Source organism: Suricata suricatta, chromosome 12 (genome assembly GCF_006229205.1).
Source record: "Suricata suricatta isolate VVHF042 chromosome 12, meerkat_22Aug2017_6uvM2_HiC, whole genome shotgun sequence".
Lineage (NCBI taxonomy): Eukaryota > Metazoa > Chordata > Mammalia > Carnivora > Herpestidae > Suricata > Suricata suricatta.
The window spans coordinates 54,574,577-54,595,519 of NC_043711.1; the positions used below are offsets into that span (position 1 = coordinate 54,574,577).

General features: G+C 49.7%; 1 protein-coding gene across 1 annotated transcript in view; it reads right to left on the reverse strand.

Moving 5' to 3' along the window:
• The window catches only part of SLC41A3 (solute carrier family 41 member 3), a 97,657-nt gene extending 87,548 nt beyond the window's left edge, over nt 1-10,109 (reverse strand). The window contains exon 1 of the mRNA XM_029918772.1: nt 9,919-10,109. The gene's annotated coding sequence lies outside the window, so the exon portion shown is untranslated. The remainder of the gene's footprint in view (nt 1-9,918) is intronic.
• Between the last annotated feature and the right edge of the window lie 10,834 nt (nt 10,110-20,943).

Sequence of the window (20,943 nt, forward strand, 5' to 3'; positions counted from 1 at the left end):
AATGACAAGCTAATCCGAAAATCTGTGTGGAAATACATGAGAACCAGAATTTTAAACAATCTTGAAAAAAGAATTTCAAAACTTACTATAAAGCTACAATAATCAAGACAGTGTAGGCAGTGTACTGGTATAAGAATTAAAACACAGGTCAATGAAATAGAGTGGAGAGTCCATAAACAAACCCCTGCACCTATGTCCAAGTGATTTTCAGGCAGGATGCCAAGGCTATTTACTGGGAAGAGAATAGTCTCTTCAAAAAATGGTGCCAAAACAACTGGATATCCACATGCAAAATCATGTGTTTAGACTCTTACCTCAAACCATATACAAAAACAAACACAAAACGATCCAAAGCCCTAAACCTAACAGCTTAAAGTATCAAACATTTAGAAGAAAATATAGGTATAAATTTTGGTGACTTTGGATTAGCTAATAGTTTCTTAGACACAACATCTAAAGTAAAAACAACCAAAGAAAAATTAAATAAATTGGACTTTATCAAAATTTAAGTTTTGTGGGACATTATCAATAAAGTGAAAAGACAACCCACAAAATGGGAGAGAATATATGCCATGCAGTCTGATAAGGGAATAGAATCCCGAATATACAAAGAACACTTATAACTCAAAAATATATCCAAATTAAACACTGGCAAAGGAGTGGAATGGCCAATAAAGCACATTAAAAGATGCTCAACATCTGTTGTTAGGAAAATGCAAGTCAAAAACACATAAGACACCATTTAGCATAATGTTTCCAAGGTTCATCAATGTTGTTATATGAATGAGTACTTCATTCCTTTTTAGGTCCAAATATCCCACTGCATGGATAGAACACATTTGGTTTATCCATTCATCAGGTGATGGACACTTGGACTTTTTTTTACTTTTTTGGCTATTACATGAACATATATATGCAGGTCTTTGTGTGAACATGTATCTTCTGTTCTCCTGAATTATACACTTTGAAGGGGCAAATTTTATGGTCATGATTTGTTTCTCAATAAAAAATCTCATGAATTATTTATGCAATAAGGTCAGGAAGCAGAATACTAGTGGCTTCCCAAACTCTCTGAGCCCCTAACAATAACCCTTACTCCCCATCATAGGGGATGACTGTCCAAACTCTGGAGAGAACCACTCCTCAGTTTCTATTTCATCCTTATTTGGTGTTACCAACTAAGCGTTCAGCCCTAAACAACAGTGTTTTGCTTACTTCTCAGTTTATATCAATAAAATCACATTCCACTTCTTTGTCTCAGGTCTGGTGTTTTTCCCGACATTAAGATTCTTGCATTCAGCCATGCTGAGGAACCACAATCCAACATTCTAATCCTGAAGGACCATCCCAAAGTACTCTCCTTTCCAATATAAAAATAAGCCGGTTGCTTTTTAACACAATAGTAATGTGTTCATAAGAAATATAATTTAGCACAAAAAGATATAAATAAGGAAGTTTAAATCACGGACAACGTTACTGCCCCCAAATAACTAATGCTATTTCTAGTGTATATCCTTACACACACACACACACACACACACACACACACACACACGCTATTTTTTTTTAACTTATGTCCTAGATTCTGGGTAATTTTATTTAATAAAACGTTTACATTTGTCCACCTCTATTTTTAGCACAGATATAATTTTTACATAATTTCAATGTCATCCTTGATAATTCACCCAGTTGTTGGTAAAACCTTTCTTTCCAGAGGATTTATACACTGAGGAAGAGCAGAGGAAAGAACACAGCATGGAGAAGTCGCTACATGGTTGAACTCCTACCCAGCCCAAGGCCAGCAGCGCCCCCTCCCTGCTGGCAGGGGGCCAGGGGCCCTGCACTGTGTGCAGTTTTATTAAGGCAGCAGAGATGCCGGGCCTGTGAGGACAGCCAGAGCTGTGAGCAAGGAGTCAGCAGGACACAGGTGTGAAGCCTCACTTCTTTGGGAACACCCTGAAGGCAGGAACAGTCCACACACACAAGGCTACAGAACCTGCGCAAACTCAGGCTTCACGCAGCTCAAAAAGGCCATAAACTACCAAAGAAACGATGGAAATTACATATTCCAACATGACTCCGCCCTCCTACAGGCTTTGCAGCAGCCCAGCCGAAGAACAGGAAGTGTCTGCTCCTCTGGCTCCCCTGGCTCCTGCCCTGGTCCTGCCCCTACAGAGGTGACCCTTACCTGGTTGGTCCAGGCCCAGGTCATTCACTAGAACTGAGACCCACACTCCACTTCCCAGTGGCTTTCTTGCCCCAGACCCTCCAAGCCTGAAGCCTTGAGGCAAACCAACCAACTCTTCTTAGATTCGCCACATCCTGGGCATCCACACTGGTAACCCAAGTCAGACCTACATGGGAGGCCTGGCCACAGTGGGGAGGCAGGTAATGGGGCTGGGGGGAGGGGAAGAGTCCCAGTCCTACCACCACCAGGAGCTGATGCGAAAAGCAAAGGCAGCACAAAATTTCTTTATACCCTGCAGCCCGTTGACAATTACTTGAGGCTGGCAGAATAAAATGTTTCTCCAGGAACTCTTTACTGTCTTAATGTTTATGCTTTGCTACAGGGAAAAATAACCTTAGCTTGACAATGTCCAGGCTTCAAGTACCCTGTGAGTCTTCCTTAGCATATGAAAATCTCACTGACAATTCCCCTGGGCTTTACCTCCCCCAGGCTCTCCTCCTGGCCCCTGGGCAGCTCTTCCAGCCCACGGGTCCTGTCCCACCCCTTCAATAAAATCACCTTTGTGCACCAAGATGTCTTCAAGAACTCTTTCTTGGCTGTTGGTTCCAGACCCCACAAACCCAACTATCACCCCAAAAACCTCATCAGGAGCCACATACAGAATGTCAATAGGGTCTCATGTCCCCATTCTGCTATTCTATGTGGCTCCCTTGGAACCCAAGGGGGAAAAGATGCTCAGGAGAACAGGGTTGGGGGTTGGGGGCAATCTCTGGGTCCCTGAAGTGCCAGATCCTTACTTTCTGCAAAAAACAACAACAACAAAACAAAACAAAAAACAATAGACACAGCTACCCAGGACCCAGGCAGCAGTCCTTCAAATCCTTTATCCTCACAAATTCCAGGAAGGTCTATCACTGCCCTCATTCCACAGCGGAGGAAACACAGGTCAAAGGGGATGGAGACAGCCAGCCTCACCTCTGGGCCCCGGAGCCCACCTTGGCCTTCTCAAGAACTAGCACTGGCAAGGTCTCCTCTCCTGCCTTTGTAAGAACACGAGTCTGAACCAAACAGACGCCATGACAGGCTTTAAGTTTCCCCTCTGAACTAGAAGGCCTAAGTTTCAGTTTCCCCAAAACTATCAGCCAGTTACACATTGCCTAGAGCAGGATAGACCACCTTGCGGTATCCAATTAGGAAAGGCCAGGTACCTCTCCCCACATTCCTTAAGGTGAGGCCTGCAGATAGGAACTTTAGATAGGACTCTGTTACCTAATGTTAACGTTAACCCATTAGTCGCCGAACAAGACCCTGGGCTCGCTCTGTAATTGGTTAATATCAAAACTACTCTAAATATTGTGATTGGGTCCCGCCAAAAGTAACGAACGCTCTGAACAATGTATATAGTTAAAGTTGCTGCCAATACTGTTGTACCATTATGACTGGATCACTGTACCTATGTTACAATTTCTTGTAACTCCCCCTTCCCAAACCCCATATAAACCCTACTCAGCCCTTGCTCGGGGCTCTCAGCACGGATCCACTGCGCTGGTGAAGGCTGTGAGCCCGAGCTTATAAGCCCACAATAAAGCCCTTTGCCTTTGCATGCGTGCCTCAGTCTCCCTGGTGGTCTCTGGCCATTGAGGATACTGCGTTTTGGGCATTACACCTTTTCAGTTTCTCCTCGCTCCCTCTGCAGGATCCTCTGACAAACAGGACCTTGCTCTAGAATCTGTCCCTCAACAAGCTCCCTTGAGCCCAAGCCATCCTCTAGCTTGTAACCCATTTTTCTCCCCGCTTCAGGACACAACAAAAGAGACACATCCCCACTGTCTCTATGTCCTGGCCTCTGTGCTCAACACCCATCTGGCTGCACATGTGGCCCTTGCACACCGGTGTCACCTGCACAATGCCAAATGATCCCCATAGACCTCAGTGTGCCCAGCGTCTCTGCCAGATTCCCTATGACATAAGAGAATCAAGAACTTGAGACTTGCCCACCAGGGCCTCCCCACATCCCTGCCCCCACGATGTGCCCCCCCACCCCTCCCGCATGTGACACTAGCCCCTGCTCCTTTTCATCCCTTCTCCTCCCTCCTGATAAAGTTCAGTCCAGCTCGCACCGAAGTCCGGCCACTGACCATCAAGAACAACGCCCTGTTCTCATTCCAGAAACTGGCTGCACTGGTGCTGGCCCCTTCCTGCTACATCTACCAGGACTCTGACAAATACCTTCTTGCTAAAGCCCTTTAAAGCATCCCGCCCACCTCCTCCACATTAGACTCTCTTTCAGAGCTTTCCAGGGTTCAGCACTCTTGGAATAAAGGTGACAGTTAAAGGTGCTGGCACTGATTTTGTTTCTCCTGGAGCTCCTAGTGGGTGCATGACAAGAAGCTGTTTGATGGCTAAGGCGTCCATATGTGAAGTATCCATATCAAAGACAGCCCAAGAGCCAGGCCCCGTCCACCCAGAAAGCCGCCCTTTTAGCAAGTCCTGGGTAACCTGCCTGCCTGAGTGACTGCTTCTCCCTTCCCTTGTCCTACTTCCTGCTCTCCTGTTTTACACCATCTGATAAACAGTGACCACATGAAACCCTGGTTATCCATCCCAGGAAACGCAGAGCCCCAGGCCCCATACACCTTCCCTCCCTCCCTGCATTGTGTGGCTGTGTGGCCCTTGCGCATGCCATGGACCCTCCAGGACCTGTGACTGATCAATGTTATGCTCCCAAGTTCCCTAATGATTTTGCTGACACGCTTCCTGCAATATAACAAGAACCACAAGGGCTGATCCTGGTGGGGAACTGGCTGGGAGCTCATCATAAGTAGCATAGGCCCAGGAGGTAGTTCTGGCCTATAGGATCACTGTGGAAAGCCTGAGCTCACCCCACACCCTTCTTCTTCCAGCTTTGGGTTGCCAGATAAAACAGGACATACTTATGCTGAAAAGCAAGTCACTGTTTATCTCAAATTCTGTGTTTTATCCGGCAGCCCTTCTCTGGTTTCCATGCACGCCTCACTTTCCTACTCCGCAGGTGTCCTATCTCTTTTCCTGGTATGGCTTCTCCAGCTGATCTCGAAAGCTGACACACTCCAGTCTCTCCTCGCCTCGCCTCTCTTCTGTCTGCAGCCTGTGTGTGGACCTCTGCCACTCCCATAGCCTGAAGTGACAACCATGTGCTGCTGTAGCCTCCCAATCACATCTCCCAGCTCAGCCCTCACCCCGCGATCCAGACATGAAGAGCCAACTTCCCACTCAGCGGTCAGAGAGGCGTCTTGGGCTCCCCAGGGCTAACGCAGAGCTCCCGGCTTCCCCATTCCCTCCCCATTGCGCCTCTCAATCTCACTTTTCCCATGAAAGGCACCACAGCTATGCAGCCAGTCAGCACAGGAGGTGCAGATATGAACAGAAAGGGCTCGGGGTGCAGGAGGAGTGGATATAATCCTCTGGATTTTACAGATACATCTGTACTGTTCTCTGACTGCTTCCTGATGGATGTGCACTATTAAAAAAAAAGAAAGAAAGAAAAAAACGCTTTTATTTTTAGAGTAGTCTTAGATTCAGAGAGAAATTGAAAGGAATGTAAGAGAGTTCCCATATACCTCGCCCCCAACATCCCCACGAGACAAGAGCACGCTACAACGGATGAACCCACACTGGCACATCCTAATCACCCCAAGTCCAGTTTACAGTAGGGGTCATGCCTGTGTTGTCCAGGCGATGGGCTGGGACAAATGGAATATGACGTGTACCCTTCATTATGTCACACAGAGCAGTTTCACGCCCTAACCATCCTCTGTGCTCCGCCTCTTCATCCCTCTCCTCCTTTGGAGCATGCATGAGTCCTCACGCACTCAACAAATAATGTTTTGTTCCTTCCTTTCATGCGAGGCGTCTTCTAGGCACCAAGAATACAGTGGAAAGAAGATAGATAAAGGTCCTACTCTCAGGAAATCTGGATTCTAGAGACAGAGACAGAAATAAACAAGAGAACCAAGAAGTGAACAAAATAATGAAATACAGTGAATTGAGAGGGACTATCCTGGGAAAGTGTAGGGTTGGGTGTGGATGGAGGATCAAAGAAGACCCTAGAAGAGAGGGTGACATTTTAATGAACACTAAGTGACAAAAAAAATGCCAACTCTGCAGAGGCACCTCGCTGGCTCAGTCATAAAACGATCCAGCTCTTGATCTTGGGGTTGCAAGTTTGAGCCCCACACTGGGTGCAGTGATTACCAAAAAATAAATAAACTTAAAAAAAAAAGCCACTGTGCAAAGATCTAGGGAGGAGCCCTGCAAGCAGAGACAGGAGCAAGCACAGAGACACTGAGGTGGGACAAACTGGGGGCTTCCAAGGAAGGAAAGGCAAAGAGGCCAACAAGTCTGGAATGCGTAGATAAAGGAGGATGGCAGGAAGAGAGGGCACGGCGGGCGGCCATGTAAGGTCTTACAGGCAGAGCAAGGAGTACATGCTTCTTCCTCAGAGGGACTGTTTACATTTTCAAAAGACAACTCTGTTGTGTCCCCCACTAAAAGGAATCAGGGCCCCTGAGTGACCCCAGATGACTGCTGTGAAGCCAAATTTACACCCCAGCAATCCACAGAACATGGAGAACTGATAAATGACTATCTTTTTAAGTCCCTAGGTTTTGTCGTGCTTTGTTATGCAGCACAGGTACCTGACAATGTTCCACCTCTGCGATTTCAATGACAGGTCAGCTGCTCTCCTCTGGGGTGAGAGCGGGTGCTGAGCTGAGGACTGCCGAGGCGATGCTAGAGAGATATCTTAGCTGCCCGTGACTCTATGTACTTCAAGGATAGTTGGGTCCATAGCATCCAAACACTGGAAGTCCACATGAACTCTAGCCTGAAACCAAGTTGTATTTTCTGGCTCTGACACTTCTAAAAGCAGTCCAAAGCAACAAGGCTTCCCCCTAGCCTGGAGGTGCCCCCAGGTATCTCTGGCACTCAGAGTTTCATCTCTAATACTCAGAACAGGACTCGTGGAGGACAATGAATCCCTTAACTTGGGGCAGGAGAAAAATCGAGATGGCTCCGGAACGTTCTGTTGTTGCTAGAAAATAAAATGCTTCCAAAGGTGTCAGAGGAGGGACTAAAATGACAAAGGAACAAAACTGAACAAACCTCCACTGAATAAGATAAAACAGCAGACAAAATCAGCCATGAATGAACTCGACAAAGGATGAGACACAGCCTGCTAGAGAACCCTCCTTTGTTGACTGTGGTCAGCAGGGCCCTTTGTCGACTTGATCACCATTGCACCGCTTCATGGAGACCCATGCATGTGGGCAGGAAGGAATGGAAAAGTCAGACAGCGCTGGGAAAAGCAGGAACCAGAGGAAGGGCAGGAGAAATCACCCATCACCACAGTGACAGGATAATCGGGGAGTGGGAGACACAGACCAGACAAGATGAACAATTAAAAAGTGGCCCAAAGGGGCACCTGGGAGGCTCTGTCGATTAAGCGTCCAACTTTGGCTCAAGTCATCATCTCACAGTTCTGAGTTCCAGCCCCGTGTCGGGTTCCGTGCTGGTGGCTGGGAGCCTGGAGGCTCCTTCAGATTCTGTGTCTCCCTCTCTCTCTGCCACTCCCCTGCTCGTACTCTGTCTCTCTCTCTCTCTCAAAAATAAATAAACATTAAAAAATATAAAAAAAAAGAGGCCCAAAAATGTTTACAAAAACTAGACAATTAGAGAAACATGAATCTCAAAGTTTGCTTCTCTCCTCCTAAAATGAGTAAAACACTATATGACACACTCATTGAGGTGGGATTCAGATAGAATACAAATGAGTTTCCAAACATGCCTAGAAACCAGGTTGGCACTAGGGGGCAAGCACCAGCAGTTGAGCTAAACTGAAGGGTTCCCTGAATGCTGAGAAACAGGCCTCGTCACAAGGTGTAGGGCAGGGCTACGGGGCCCCCATGGAACAGTGCAGGAGAAACGCGTGTGAGGGAAGCACACGGAGGAATGCCCGCTCAAATCATCAAATGTGCATCCGAGGCCCGGTGTGGTCAGCACCCAGCAGGCACTCCCACATGCCCTGTGCCCCTTACACTGCGGGGCCTCCGGGACCCGCCAGCAGGGCCCTCACACCCCTGTGGATGGTGGTCAAGGGCACGCAGAGGGGGTGTGTCAGAAGGAGAGTGTTCAGAAGGCATCCGCATCAACGGAAATGAGTACAGATGAACACACCAGGTCCTGAAGGACAGGCCTGCTTGGGAGGGCGGCCCCTGTCAGGAGGGTGGGCAGTGGACACAGGAAAAATCTGTCCAGTAGCCCCAGGAGTGGGGGCCTGGGGGGAGGTGATACGGACTCCAGGGCAGGGGTTGCCACCCAGCTTTTCCCCCAGAGGACACAATATGGAGGCAGTGCCCCAGGACAGGCCCCCACCACAAAGAACTACCCGGCCGAGGAGTCAGAGCGTGGAGCAAGGGCCCTGCATAGCCCGCGTGCTTGGAGCCCCTTCCTTGGGCGCAGGCCTTGAGAGGTGCCGGCCCACCTGGCTGCCAGTCACAGGAATCTGTACAGCCTCTGATCTTCCAGATGCCTCCCGGGAGTCTGTCCCCATCAGACTGAAGAGGACACTGATGCGGAGCCTCCCAGTGAGTCACGGAGAAGCTGGCCTTGAACCTAGGGCCTTTGGGCACCCCAGGGCCAACATGTCAGTCTGAGACCTAGTCACAAGCACCTTATACAAACTAGTGCTCACCCCAAGGCAAGAGACAGGGCCAGTCCTAACTAGTCACTGGACAGCCAAAATGCTGGGACCAATCGGCTCCACTCAGCTGCCCCACTACCCGGCTGTGAGGCCCAAGTGCCTCTGGACTTTAAAAAGACCTGGCTCAGTGAGAGCACCCTGGAGCCTGCCGGGAGGGTCTGAATCCCAGCTCTTCCCCTTCCTAGATGCAGGTCCTCGGAGAAGTGAAACTTCTGTGCCTCACCTGTTAAATGCAGACAAGAGCACCAACTTTGCAGGGGTGTGAAGATTCAACATAATACTGCACTCAACTCACAGGCTACCAGGCTGGTCCCCACCCCCACTTCAAACCCCTCAAAGCTCTAATGTTTCAGACCAGTGCCTCTCAAACTACAGCTGCATCAGAATCACCTGGAGTACCCACCTGGGTAGTTTCTGGTAAGTAGGTGGGGGACAGCAGGCCACTGGATAAGTGGGAAAGAGAGCCTCAGAAATACCTGAAGACTTGACCAACCTTCACAGTCTTCCACCCCCGAGGGCACCATACCCGCCTTGGGCCCTGGGTTTGTGTCTCTCCATCCTAGGTCCATCATCCAGGACCCTGCCCTGAGCCCTTCCCTGGCTACCTTCCCAGGCACACCCCCTCTGCCCTAGGCCCTCTGGGACCACTTTCTTTCCCCTTCTCTGTTTCACCTTACTTTCGCGTACTTCCAGGCGGCCCTCCCAGCCTCCCACCCCATTCCCAGGCTCTGGGTTCACGTCATCCTCTGCGTTGCCCAGGCCCCGGACTTTTCAGCTGTGCCCCACCCAGCCCCGAGGTCCCCCTCCACCAGCCCTGGGTTTACTCCCTCTCCTGTGCACCCCACACCCCGGGCTCCAACCTCAGAGCTTTCCCAGGGCTGGGCTTCCTCAGTGTGACACCCCCCAGACCCCCCTTTGGACCCCACCCCTGCTTTACACCACACTTCGCGCACCCCTGCCCAGGGCGCTTGGGGCGCAGAGCCACGCTTACCGGATCCCCTCGTGCGGAGCAGCGCTCCGGGGGCGAGCGGAAGGCGAGCGGGCCACGGGGCTCAGAGAACTCAAGGAGGAAACGTGGAACTGCAAGTCTTCTGGCCACCAGGCGCCGCCGCAGCAGGACTCTGCGAAACCGCGCCGGGGGCGGGGCCTGGGCGGGGCCGGTCCTAGGGGCGGGGCCCTGACGCCCAGGGCCCCGAGGGAGGTGGGGAGGGGGCGGCCCCAGCGGCGAAGTCCCGCCGCCCAATCCCCCCCTCCCCGAGCGCTCCGGAAGGCAGGGCCGCGCCGACTCCGCCCCCAGGCCCTGGAGCTTGGAGTTTGTGGGGACACGTGGAGCCAGGAGTCATTTCCGGGCTGAGTGACACCGAGCGATTTCTGAGCGTGTCAAGCGTGCCTCCTCTGTGGCAATCAGTGCTCGCAACAGCCCTTGGAGGGAGGTCTTGTGCTGAGGCCTGGTTTCCAAAGAAGGGAACCGAGCCGCCTGCTCTAAAACCACCCGGGATGAAAGGGGGCTTGAGGGGCCCTTCTGTAAAGGGTGTGTGAACACCGGCCATTCTTAAGGAACAGTTGCTTCGCCTGCAGCCAGGGCTCTATCAGCTCTCCAGGATAGCGTTTTGTTTTTGTGTTTGACTTCTTTATTATTAGAAGTGTTCACTCGTGCAAAAGTAGAACAATAAAATGGTCGCACACACTGATAGGCCGGCTTCCATCACCGTCTACATCTTGCCCTTTTTTCCCCCATCAACTATTTCCCTCCCCTTACACACACTTTTTTTTTTTTATTCCTAGAGCACTTTTAAAGCATTCCGGCAGATCTATGTCACTGTCAAATTCTTGAGTATTTTTCTCTAATCAGTAAAATTTGTTTTCAAACCACACACAACAAAGTTAACGATACCCAGTCCGGTTCTATTTTCCCTAATTGACTCAAAACAGTCTTAATGGTTGGCCTCTTTTGGCCTCTTCTAGCCAACATCTAAAGAAGGATGAGAGGTTTGGAGGGACAGAGCCTCGGGCAAAGTTCACCCTCATGGTTTGCCAGAAACCTTCTCCTACTCACAGACCCAGAACATGAGTGGGACCAGACCAAAGTCCAAAATGAAGGGAAACACAAGGACAAGTGGATGCTAGATATTTAACAAGATTTAGTCCTACACTGTATTATTACAGCAAAAGACAACTCTGCGTGTTAAACACAAAGATATATCTATTCTTCGGGTTTCCAGACACCCTGATTTTCAGCAGGTGCTCTGCCCTGTATCTGGCTTGGGTACTGGCTGCACACCTCCTCACCCACCTAGGCTTCAGGGGGCCAGCTATCCTCTGGCACCTCCTGCCCTCCCCAAGGAAAGAGTGCTCATGTCTAATGGTAGCCAGTAATCCTGCCCTGAACGTTCCAGACACTGCTCCAGCTCCCCGGGACCTGGGAATTCTGAAAGTCTAAGCCCACTTCTAGGCTTTCTGCTCAGATCAGTGCGCCAGAGAATGAACCTGTTGAGGGGGGGGGGGCATGCCCATCCTTCGTTCCCAACCAGTCCTTTTCTTCCCCAAATGGCCTTCAGCCTGGTGGCAGCAGCGCTGGCTCAAGGCCTCCCCAGCCCCCTGTTCCACCCCTGCAGTGTCCCCCACAGTCTCAGAGGCCCGTAGATGGCCTGGCCAAGATCTGACTGCTCTTCTGCCCAGAGTGGAGGGGTGTCACCCGGCCTCACAGACTGACCCCACAAAATGACTTTGGAGTTTAGGGCCCTCACCCTCTCCCACAAACCCACCTATGCCTGTGCTGCCACTCAGCCATCCCTTCAGAAACCACACCTTGCAGCAGGATCAGCCTCCTGCCCAGTCCTGTCCCTGCAGTGGTTGCCCTCTGCAATGACTCCCTTAGCCTCTGTGCAGGCTTGTCCTCCTCTGCGGAGTGTCAAACGCACGCCTCTCTGGCCCTTCCCTGGAATCCCCCAACACCTCTTAACTATGTCCTAGTGCTATATTAGGTTGGATGTGTTTGCCTCTCAGACTGTGAATTCCCCAAGGGAAGAGACTCTGTTCATCTCTGAGCATGTCCACTAGTCCATAGTACACACTTGCTTTTAGTTGCCCCCACTCCCAGCCCTCCGAAGACCTTGACATGAGGATTTAAGTGCAAGGAGTTTACCTGGGAGATGATCCCAAAAAACATTGGTGGGAGAGGGAGGAGGTGAACCAGGGAAAGGAGGGCAGCCAGTAAAGTTTCCTTACCAAGCCAGTTACCACCATGGGCATCTGGAGCTCAGTCCTGCCTGGAACTTTGGGAGCCTCAGAGACATTGTCCCTTTGAAGGGTGTGCAAATCCTAACTCCACCCATCTATATATGAAGGCTCCTTCAGGGGACAATAGTGCCCTGGTCCTTCAGGCCTGATGGACTGTCAGGCAAGGTGGGCCAAGTGGCTCCCACAGGCTAAGAAGGCCCACGTGGGAATCGCTGCTGGCCCCCATTAAGAAGTCAGGCAGGTGTGCCCGGGGCTGGAGGGGGAACCTGAGAGGGGCAGCAGTGAGGACATCGGCAGCACTGGAAAGACATTTGCTGATTGCAGAATAAATAAAAGAATGCAATGATGGAGAGGAGAGCAAAGGGTGCCTGCCCGCCACTTACTCCGGGTGCAGAGTGCTGTCTGCACATCAGTGCTGACCCTCAGATCAAGCCTGTGAGGGGAATATCACCTGTCTTTTTCATGGATGAGGAAACTGAGGTCCCACAGCATTACTACACTTGCTCAAGGTCACAGCCTTGAGAGGCATAGCTGGAATTCAAACTCCATTCCAATGAAATCTGAAGATGACCCTTTCTGTTCTGTCAACCAAGCTGCCACTCTCAGACAAGGGAACAAGAGAATGAAGGCATGAATGGGTGAGTGCTTTACAAATAAGGGAGGCCCTGATTCATCCAGCGTTCTGGCTCAAAGATGATTGCTCATTGAATTAGCTGCTCTTTGGTATTAAATTTGTAATCAAATTGACACAGGAAACTATAACATTCTAAGGAAGATATTTGGTGTCTGATGATGAAGATACATTAAGATCAGGGCCTGCCCCCCCCATGTGGCATGCTGAATAATCCAGGGTGGGTTTAGTGCCCGCCACCCCAGCCTGCCCACCCCTACCCAAAGACCATTCCTGGGCTTCACGCACACGTGGAGAAGTGAATTGTTGTTATTGTTTGTCCTGTCCAATCCATGACCCCATGACTCAGTGAGAGCAGGAAGAAGCACATGGGCCTTGAGGTGGGACAGGACTGCAGCAGTTCGCTCTGCCCTAGGCCCAGACCACCACCCTTATGCTGAGAGCTGCCAGGAAGGAAGGCCGCACCACTGCTCAGCACCCTCTTGCAATTTGCAAAAGCATAAACGTGAACAAAAATATTCATGCTCAGTCAGATAATTGTTCAACTTTTGATTTTGGCTCAGGTCATCATTTCATGGTTCATGAGTTCAAGTCCCACATCTGGCTCTGTGCTGACAGTGCAGAACCTGCCTGGGATTCTGTCTCTCTCCCTCTCTCTCTCTGCCCCTCCGCTGTCCATGCTCACTCGCTCGCTCTCTCTCTCTGTCTCTCTCTCTGTGTCAAAGTAAATCAGAAAACTTAAAACACTGTTCACGCTGTAGTTGGGAATAGTACTTTGGATGTTCCTAGGACTTTCCAACACACGCTTCCATCCATGATATCATAGAACCATTGTGACAGACCTGCGGACAGGCAGAACAGACATTACCATTTCCATTTTCCAACGAGGAAATTGGGCTTGCCCACCAGGAAGTGTCTGACAGTGCTGGACTTACAATATGAGGGATGATCTTGCCTCTGTCAGAAAACCTTTCTACAGCAGACCCTAGAAGTCTTCTCCACTCCCCAAATTGCTTAACAGCCAGGGACTGACTTGTCTTTGTTAAGATTCATGCAAGCTGACTTACTGCGCCTGGGAGGGGCATGGACTCAGGGGGTGGCCTCGGCGAAGCTGCTGGTTCTCCTTCCAGGTAGGAATGTCGCAGCAACGGGCTCACATCCAGGCCTCTGCCTGCCTGGGGACGCAGGAGGGAGCAGCCCCACAAAGGAGGATAGTGCACTCAGCTTTGGCCACCTCAAGGCTTACAGGAGCCTCAAAAACAACCCCCTGGGCTGGTAAGAAGCCTCAGGGCCCCAGAAGGAGGGACTAAGGTCACTGAGCCTGCCACTAAAAATAGTCCCACAAGTTTCGCTGACTTCACTTCGAAGAGCAGCTGGCAAAGGGGAAAAGACTAGGAGTCAGCCACTCAGCAGACACAAGAGCTTAAGGCAAGCCTGCCCCCTCGCCTATAGGATGCAGACCACTGCCTCCCAAAGGCCCAAGAGGCCTGGGCCCCTTCCATGCCTGGAGGCTAGCAGTATATGAAAAAGATGAAGGAATGTCAAAACAGGCCTTTGTTGGGGGTAGTGATGAATGCTGCCCACTGGTCCTCAGTTCCCCCACTTCTGGGCACTTGGAGACTGAACTCTCTGCTCCCTGGGCTGGATGGATCTCTGTGGCTAAGTCTGAGCCAGTTGGATAGGAGTGACATGTCATTTCCAGTAGAGAGCATCTAAGTGCTGACCCAGACTCTCCATGGCAGATGTCAATGTCTTGAAATAAGGAGCCCCGGAGCAGGGCCCCTGACCACGCATGATGGACATGGAGCATAAGTAAGAAACGAACTCATCGGGTTGTTAAGTGAGCCAATCCTCAACGATACAGAGGTAACTCTTTGTTGGCTCTTCCAAGTTTTTCCAAAAGTGAACAACTCTGGTCAGGTCCTTTACTACTTCTTGAAAGAACTGTAATAATGTTTCATTTTTTCTACAAGATAATCCATTGCAGTGAGAATGTAGAATGCTCAGCATGCAGATTTGTTCATTTGGTCAATCAATATTTATTGAGCTCCTATTATACATGAAGCCTGTCCTAAGCACTGGGAATAGTGAAGTAAACAAGCTGTGCATTCTGCCCTCATTTTTTTCAGTTGCCACTCAACATTTGTTCAATGAACAAATTCAAGTTTAATATAACCTAGATCTTGCAATTGATTTAATCCACTCCATGAATCATATGGTAGTGAACATCTATTTTGTTCTTGTTGAGTGTTAGGCAATTTTCAAACCATTGTGATGTTTTACAGTCGAGGGTATTGGATGAAGCACAGAGGAAGTTCAGAAACTCATGTAAGGCCAGGACGAGACACGTTTATCAAGTTATTCATTCCTAGGTACTTATCAAATATTTATTATGTACCAAGACTGTGTTTCTACGTGAAATGGTCTCATGCAGGTATTCTGGGCAATACTGCTTACTAGATGGAAGGAAAGATTTAAATTTGATACTCTTTGTAGAGAGATACGTGTCCTCAGGTCCTTAATATATTTGTTAAACTCCTTTATCCATTTGAAATGCAGTTTATAAGGACACTTCACTCCTTGGCCCAGTTCGGTGGACCCCATAACACTAGGTTTGTGGTTATCGTGCCCGTCAGGGATTCACCACCCAGTGCACCTTACATATTCCCTTGGGAGATGTGGCACTTTTGGAAAATTACTGATGGATGTGCAACCTAATCATGAGCCTAAGTTTGCACTCACATAATCAGATGCTCTCTGGAACGTTCTTTGCTCTCACACTCTGCTCTGCACAGGGAACAATGAGGAATTGTTGACCTTGGAGGAAGAAGGAATGGAGTTTTCATCACCATTCCCCCATATATCTCAAAGACATTTTGCCTTGGCCACCAAGGGATCACCTTCCCCACCTTCCCCCCTCCCCCACCACAGCACTTGCCAGGTGCCCCTCCTCCCTTCTCCACCTCATTCCTACACACACCTCAAAAATCTCTTCCCTGTACTACATAGAGCAAGCCTGCGGCCGTTTTCTGAGCCTGAACATCCCCACCAGCCCCTTTTTACCTCATCAGAACATTTCTTCTGCATGCATGGCACAAGGCACGGCCTGAAATGGCTTCTAGTGAATTCCATTTCCTCTTGCTCATCATGTTTGGATCAAGTCAGATCAACAGAACACTACGATGGGCCCCAAGGTCTGTCCTCCTCCCCACCCCACGCCATTGTAGTTGAACAAATATGTAGTGCTTCACACTACCAGGAAGGGTCGCTTATGCCACCAGTGAGTCAACTCAGTGAGCTTATGCCACCAGGTGAGTCAGCTCAGTGACCTTGGGGAAGGTCATAAGAAACAGCTGTCTGCAGCTTAACACCCTTCTTTAAAAGAGTATAAGGCAGTGGTCCCCACATGAGAAAACATCTTTTTTAGGAGGATGGATTTCTTTCCATACTCCAGAAAAACTAGTTTGTTGCTTCTGTCATATGGACACTGTGAATTAGGTCACCGATTATGTTCCCTCACACTCTTGCCAGCTAGAAAGCTCTGAGCCAAATTGTGGTCCAACTTTAGAATGGTATAAAATTTCACAGAACACAGTTCTGATACCAACCACACTCCTCTGATTTTATCTTTCTGCTGTGTTCCTCCTTGGCCCTATTCACTCATGCATATTTTAATTTTATTATATTTCTCAAATGCCTTTAACATGGAGAGATAAATGCATTTAAAATTACAAAAAGACAAGTTTATTTCTCCCATGTACCAATGACTGCTGGCAAGTCACCTTGGTTCATATGCACCTCCATGATGTTGGGGATTTAGATGTCTGCCATTGTGTGCTGCTCCATCCCCCTCCACAGGTATTGCCATATCTGTGTTGTCTGAAAATGCCCACCACCCTCCCTCCTGGGGCTTCTTCCAGCCAGCCTAGGGGAAGGAAAAGAGGGAGAGTGACAGCACGACCCCCTCCTTTAAGGGGCACGTCTCTGGAAGGGGCACTGGTGCTCACATTCTGTCCACTAGGCTTGGTTCCATGACCAAGACCTAACTGCATTGGAGGTTGGGCATTCTGTTTTTTTTCAGGCCAGACAAGGACCCATGTAAACTTTGGGGTTCTATAACTCAAGAAAGAAGGGGATAAAGGAAAGGAAATGTGTGAACGAATACCCTTCTTACTGTGAGATACTAGCAAATGTGTGCTAGTCTCTGCCCTGGTTCCTGGCACTGAGCTCCTGATACCCTTGTAATTTCTTAAGTGATAAGAATGCTAATATTTGTCTCTGACCCCATCCCTGACACAGCACTCCCCAAACCCTTGTAAATGCCTAAGTGAGAAAGGCACTAGGAGCATCTTTTATTCTCTGGAGGTGACTCTGGGTGGGCTCCCAGATGATAGCTGATCACCAGAAAGATCAAGCCATGATTAGAAGGTTGGCATTGTCAATGTCTCCTCCCCCACCAAACCAATCTCTGAAGAGGGGAGAGTGGCTAGAAACAGAGTTAATGATGAGTCATGACTATGTGAGGAAGTGTCCATAAAAATCCCAGTAGAATGGGTTTTGGAGAGCTTCCAGTCCTGGTAAAGACATACACGCTGTGACTCAGAGGGGACAGTGGCCCGCCCCAACTTCACAGGTGCAAAAACTCCCACGCTGAGGACCCTCCCAGACCTCATCCTATGCATTTATTCATCTGGCTATTCATCTGTGTCCTTTATCATATCCTTATTAAAGTGGCAAATGTGTTTCCCTGAGTTCTGTGACCTGCTTTACAAAGTTAATGTAACTCAAGTTGGGACTCATGGGAACCTCTGATTTACAGCCAAATCAGATATAAGTTGTGGGTGACCCGGGACCTACTGCTTGTGACTGGCATCTAAAGTACATGGGAACAGTATTGTTGGGTTGAATTTAAGAAACTGTGGGATCTGACACTATCTCTGTGTGGATAGTGTCGAGGGAGGAGTTAAATTGTAGGACACCAAGCTGGTGTCACAGAGAATTGGTTCATGTGGGAAATACCCCCCACGTTTGGTGACCAGAAGTGTCAGAAGTAAAGGGTTCTATGTAAATGTAATAGGGACACAATAGGAAAGAAGTACATATGAAGGGAAAGCAGGGTGGTTTTTCTTCCACTTACCTTGTAGTTTCAGAAGAATTCTTTTCAAAAAATTTTTTAATGTTTTATTTATTTTTGAGAAAGAGTGAGAGAGTGAGCACGGGAGGGTCAGAGAGAATCTGAAGACAGGCTCCAGGCTCTGAGCTAGCTGTCAGCACAGAGCCCAACGTAGGGCTTGAACCCATGAACCTGTGAGATCATGACCTTAGCCAAAGTCAGACGCTTAACTGACTAAGCCACCCAGGCACTCACCTTATAGTTTCAGAAGAATTCTTGAAGAGAGTGTTGAGTCCAGATTACAGAATCCCAAAATCCCGAGACCACTGGGGAACCAAAGACACATATGCAAAGGCAAAGGGCATTATTCGGGCTTAAGCTTGGACCCTCAGATGTCACCAATACAGTGGATCCGTGCAGAGAGCCCCGAACAGTAGTGGGGTAGAGTTTCTATGGGTTTTGGAGAGGGGAAGGTACAAGGGTTGGTGACATAGACACAGCAATCCAATCATGGCTATACATTAGCCCCAGCAACAGTCTCAACCATATAGAATCTTTAAGGTATTCATTACAAATGGCGGGACCCAATCATAACACCTGGAATACCTTTGAAATATCCAATTGTGGGGTGAGTTGAGGGCCCCCATGTGGGGTTTAGGTGAGGGGCGAGCCATTGGCTAGTTAACACTGAGCCACTATCTAAGATTCCACCCCTAAGCCTCCCAACCTCAGGAATGTCATACATCTCTTTTAGTTTTCCCTGGTTGGGTGTAGTGGAGGTAGTTTCCTTTTTAGGTAAAAGTCTGATCTTTCTTGGAGAAAACAAGACTCCAGCCTGCTGTTTCTGGGGAAATCTAAAGCCTGTCATGGCATCGGCCAGGCCTTTCAAGAGAAGGTAGAAAGGTAGGAGCCCAGCTGTGCACATCCAAACCAGAAGTTTGGAAGTTGGAATTGTAGTGGCGCGACCTGGCTGAACCAAGCTCTGTGTGTGTGTCTAAAGAGGGGAGGAGAGGGTTTCTGGGCTTGATTTGGGTTTGCAGGGGCCTGCGCTCCACATGCTGCCTGCTCTTCCACTGTGAAGAGCTGTTTGCAGGGAAGCCAGGGCTGACCCCTCTGGACGCTGGGCAGGCTTCCGGCTGCATTAGTCAGACCCCACTGGCCCCGGGGCTGTTGGAGGTGAAACAAAGGGCCAGATGGGAAAGGGGCAGATGTGGGACTCATCTTGTCAGATGTGTGCTAAGGCAGGTCTGCATCCTTTTCAAGAAAGGAAAAGTCTCTGGGTGCCTAAGCGGCTAGGTCAGTTAAGCATTTGACTCTTGATTTTAGCTCATGATCTCACAGTTTGTGGGATGGAAACCTACATTGGGCTCTGCACTGACAGCGTGGAGCCTGCTTAGGGTTCTCTCGCTCTGCTTAAGATCCCTTCTCTTTCTGCCCCTCCCCCACTCTCCCACTCAAACCCTCTCTGTCTCTCAATATAAATAAATGAACTTAAAATAAGGAGGTAAGGGGCAGGGGAGAAGGTCTCTCAGGGAAGTGGTTCTCTGCCATCAATTCCCAGGTAGGGAACAGAGTCAAAGAGGCTTAGGCTGAGGTGAACAGCACATTTCTTCCCTTCTGTGGGCACGAGAATTGAGATCACAGTTCCAGGGGTGGGGTGAGCTGGCTTGCATGCACGTGGGAAATGGGCACGCATGCCTCCCAAGGGGCCTACGCTGCAGAGCTCTGGGTCTGGCCTCAGGGTTCTGAGTCGGCTCATGGAGTAAGAGTTGTCAGTCTTTCCCGACTGTCTAAGAGGCCCTCATGAGCAATTACAGCCTCATGGCAGTGGTACATGTGGGTCGAGAGAAGGGCCCACTGCCTACTCGGGGTAGAGGGGACATGGCAAGGTAGAGGACCCCACTCCGAAGATGGGAGCAGTACCCAGTGAAGTAGCTTGCTCCCCCAGACCACAGCATGTGAGGCTTGACAAAGAGCAAACCCATGTGGGCCCGGCCCCCAGCAATGGAGGGAGTCAGGAACTCAATATGGAGGGGCTTTCAGAGGTACTGAGGGGCTCTCAGGAGGGTGAACTGCTCTGTAGGCACAGGGGCCTTCAGGGTCCTCCTCACTCAGAAACTAGGGGGAATGCAATTTCAAGTACCCTTTGTAACCTTGGGCCGGTAAATGTCTCTGCCTCAATTTCCTTATTTATAAACGGACAAAACTTGTTGGGCTAATGAAAGGATTAAATGGGATAAACACATAGCAACAGCCTGGAACCTCCATGCCGTCCACTTAGTACTCAGCGAACGACTGCTTCTCACAACTATTCCCGTTCACTAGGGTAGTCTGGACGGGCCTTCTGCAAAAGTGTATCCCGAATGGAAGAGAAGCCTTACTGGAAGGAAGCTGGGCATGGGGACCGTCCTTTGAGGGAGGGAGATAGATCTCATAGGCCCTGGGTGACAGACTTGGCTAAAGAGGGGAGGATTGGAGATGCTCCCAGATGAGCAGAGGCTGGGCCAGGACACTGCCAGCATGACCAGGGACCTGCATGGGGAGGAGGGTAACTTCAGAGGGCCAGAGCGGGGTAGGGGTGGAGGGGTGGAATGCCAAGAAGAGTGCCAGGTGGGGTAAACTGGGGCCACAGCAGGTAAGTGGAGGTTTAATGTTTGTGACCTCAGGCATGAAGGTGCAGAAAGAAGGGCCCCAGAGTCCTGTGGGGTGAGAGGAGAAAGAGTGAACCAAGTGGAAGGCTGAGCAGGCGAGGCAGGGCCTGTCCCATCCAGAGAGGCTGCTTCGACACAGGGAGCCAGAGCTGTGTCACAGCGCAAGGCTTCCTCTGCTCTGCGCTTCCCAGGAACGGTCCCACAGATATCTCACACACCCGGCTTCAGCTCAGCACCCGTCTGCACAGGCGGGAGCTGATGCACAGCATTTTTTACTCCAGCACCTCTCCCCAGGACACCTTCCTTGGGCAATGCCACTCATGTGCCAGGACTTGCAGAGCCATCAGGGGTGCCCACAAAGAACGTGGAAAGACACAGGAG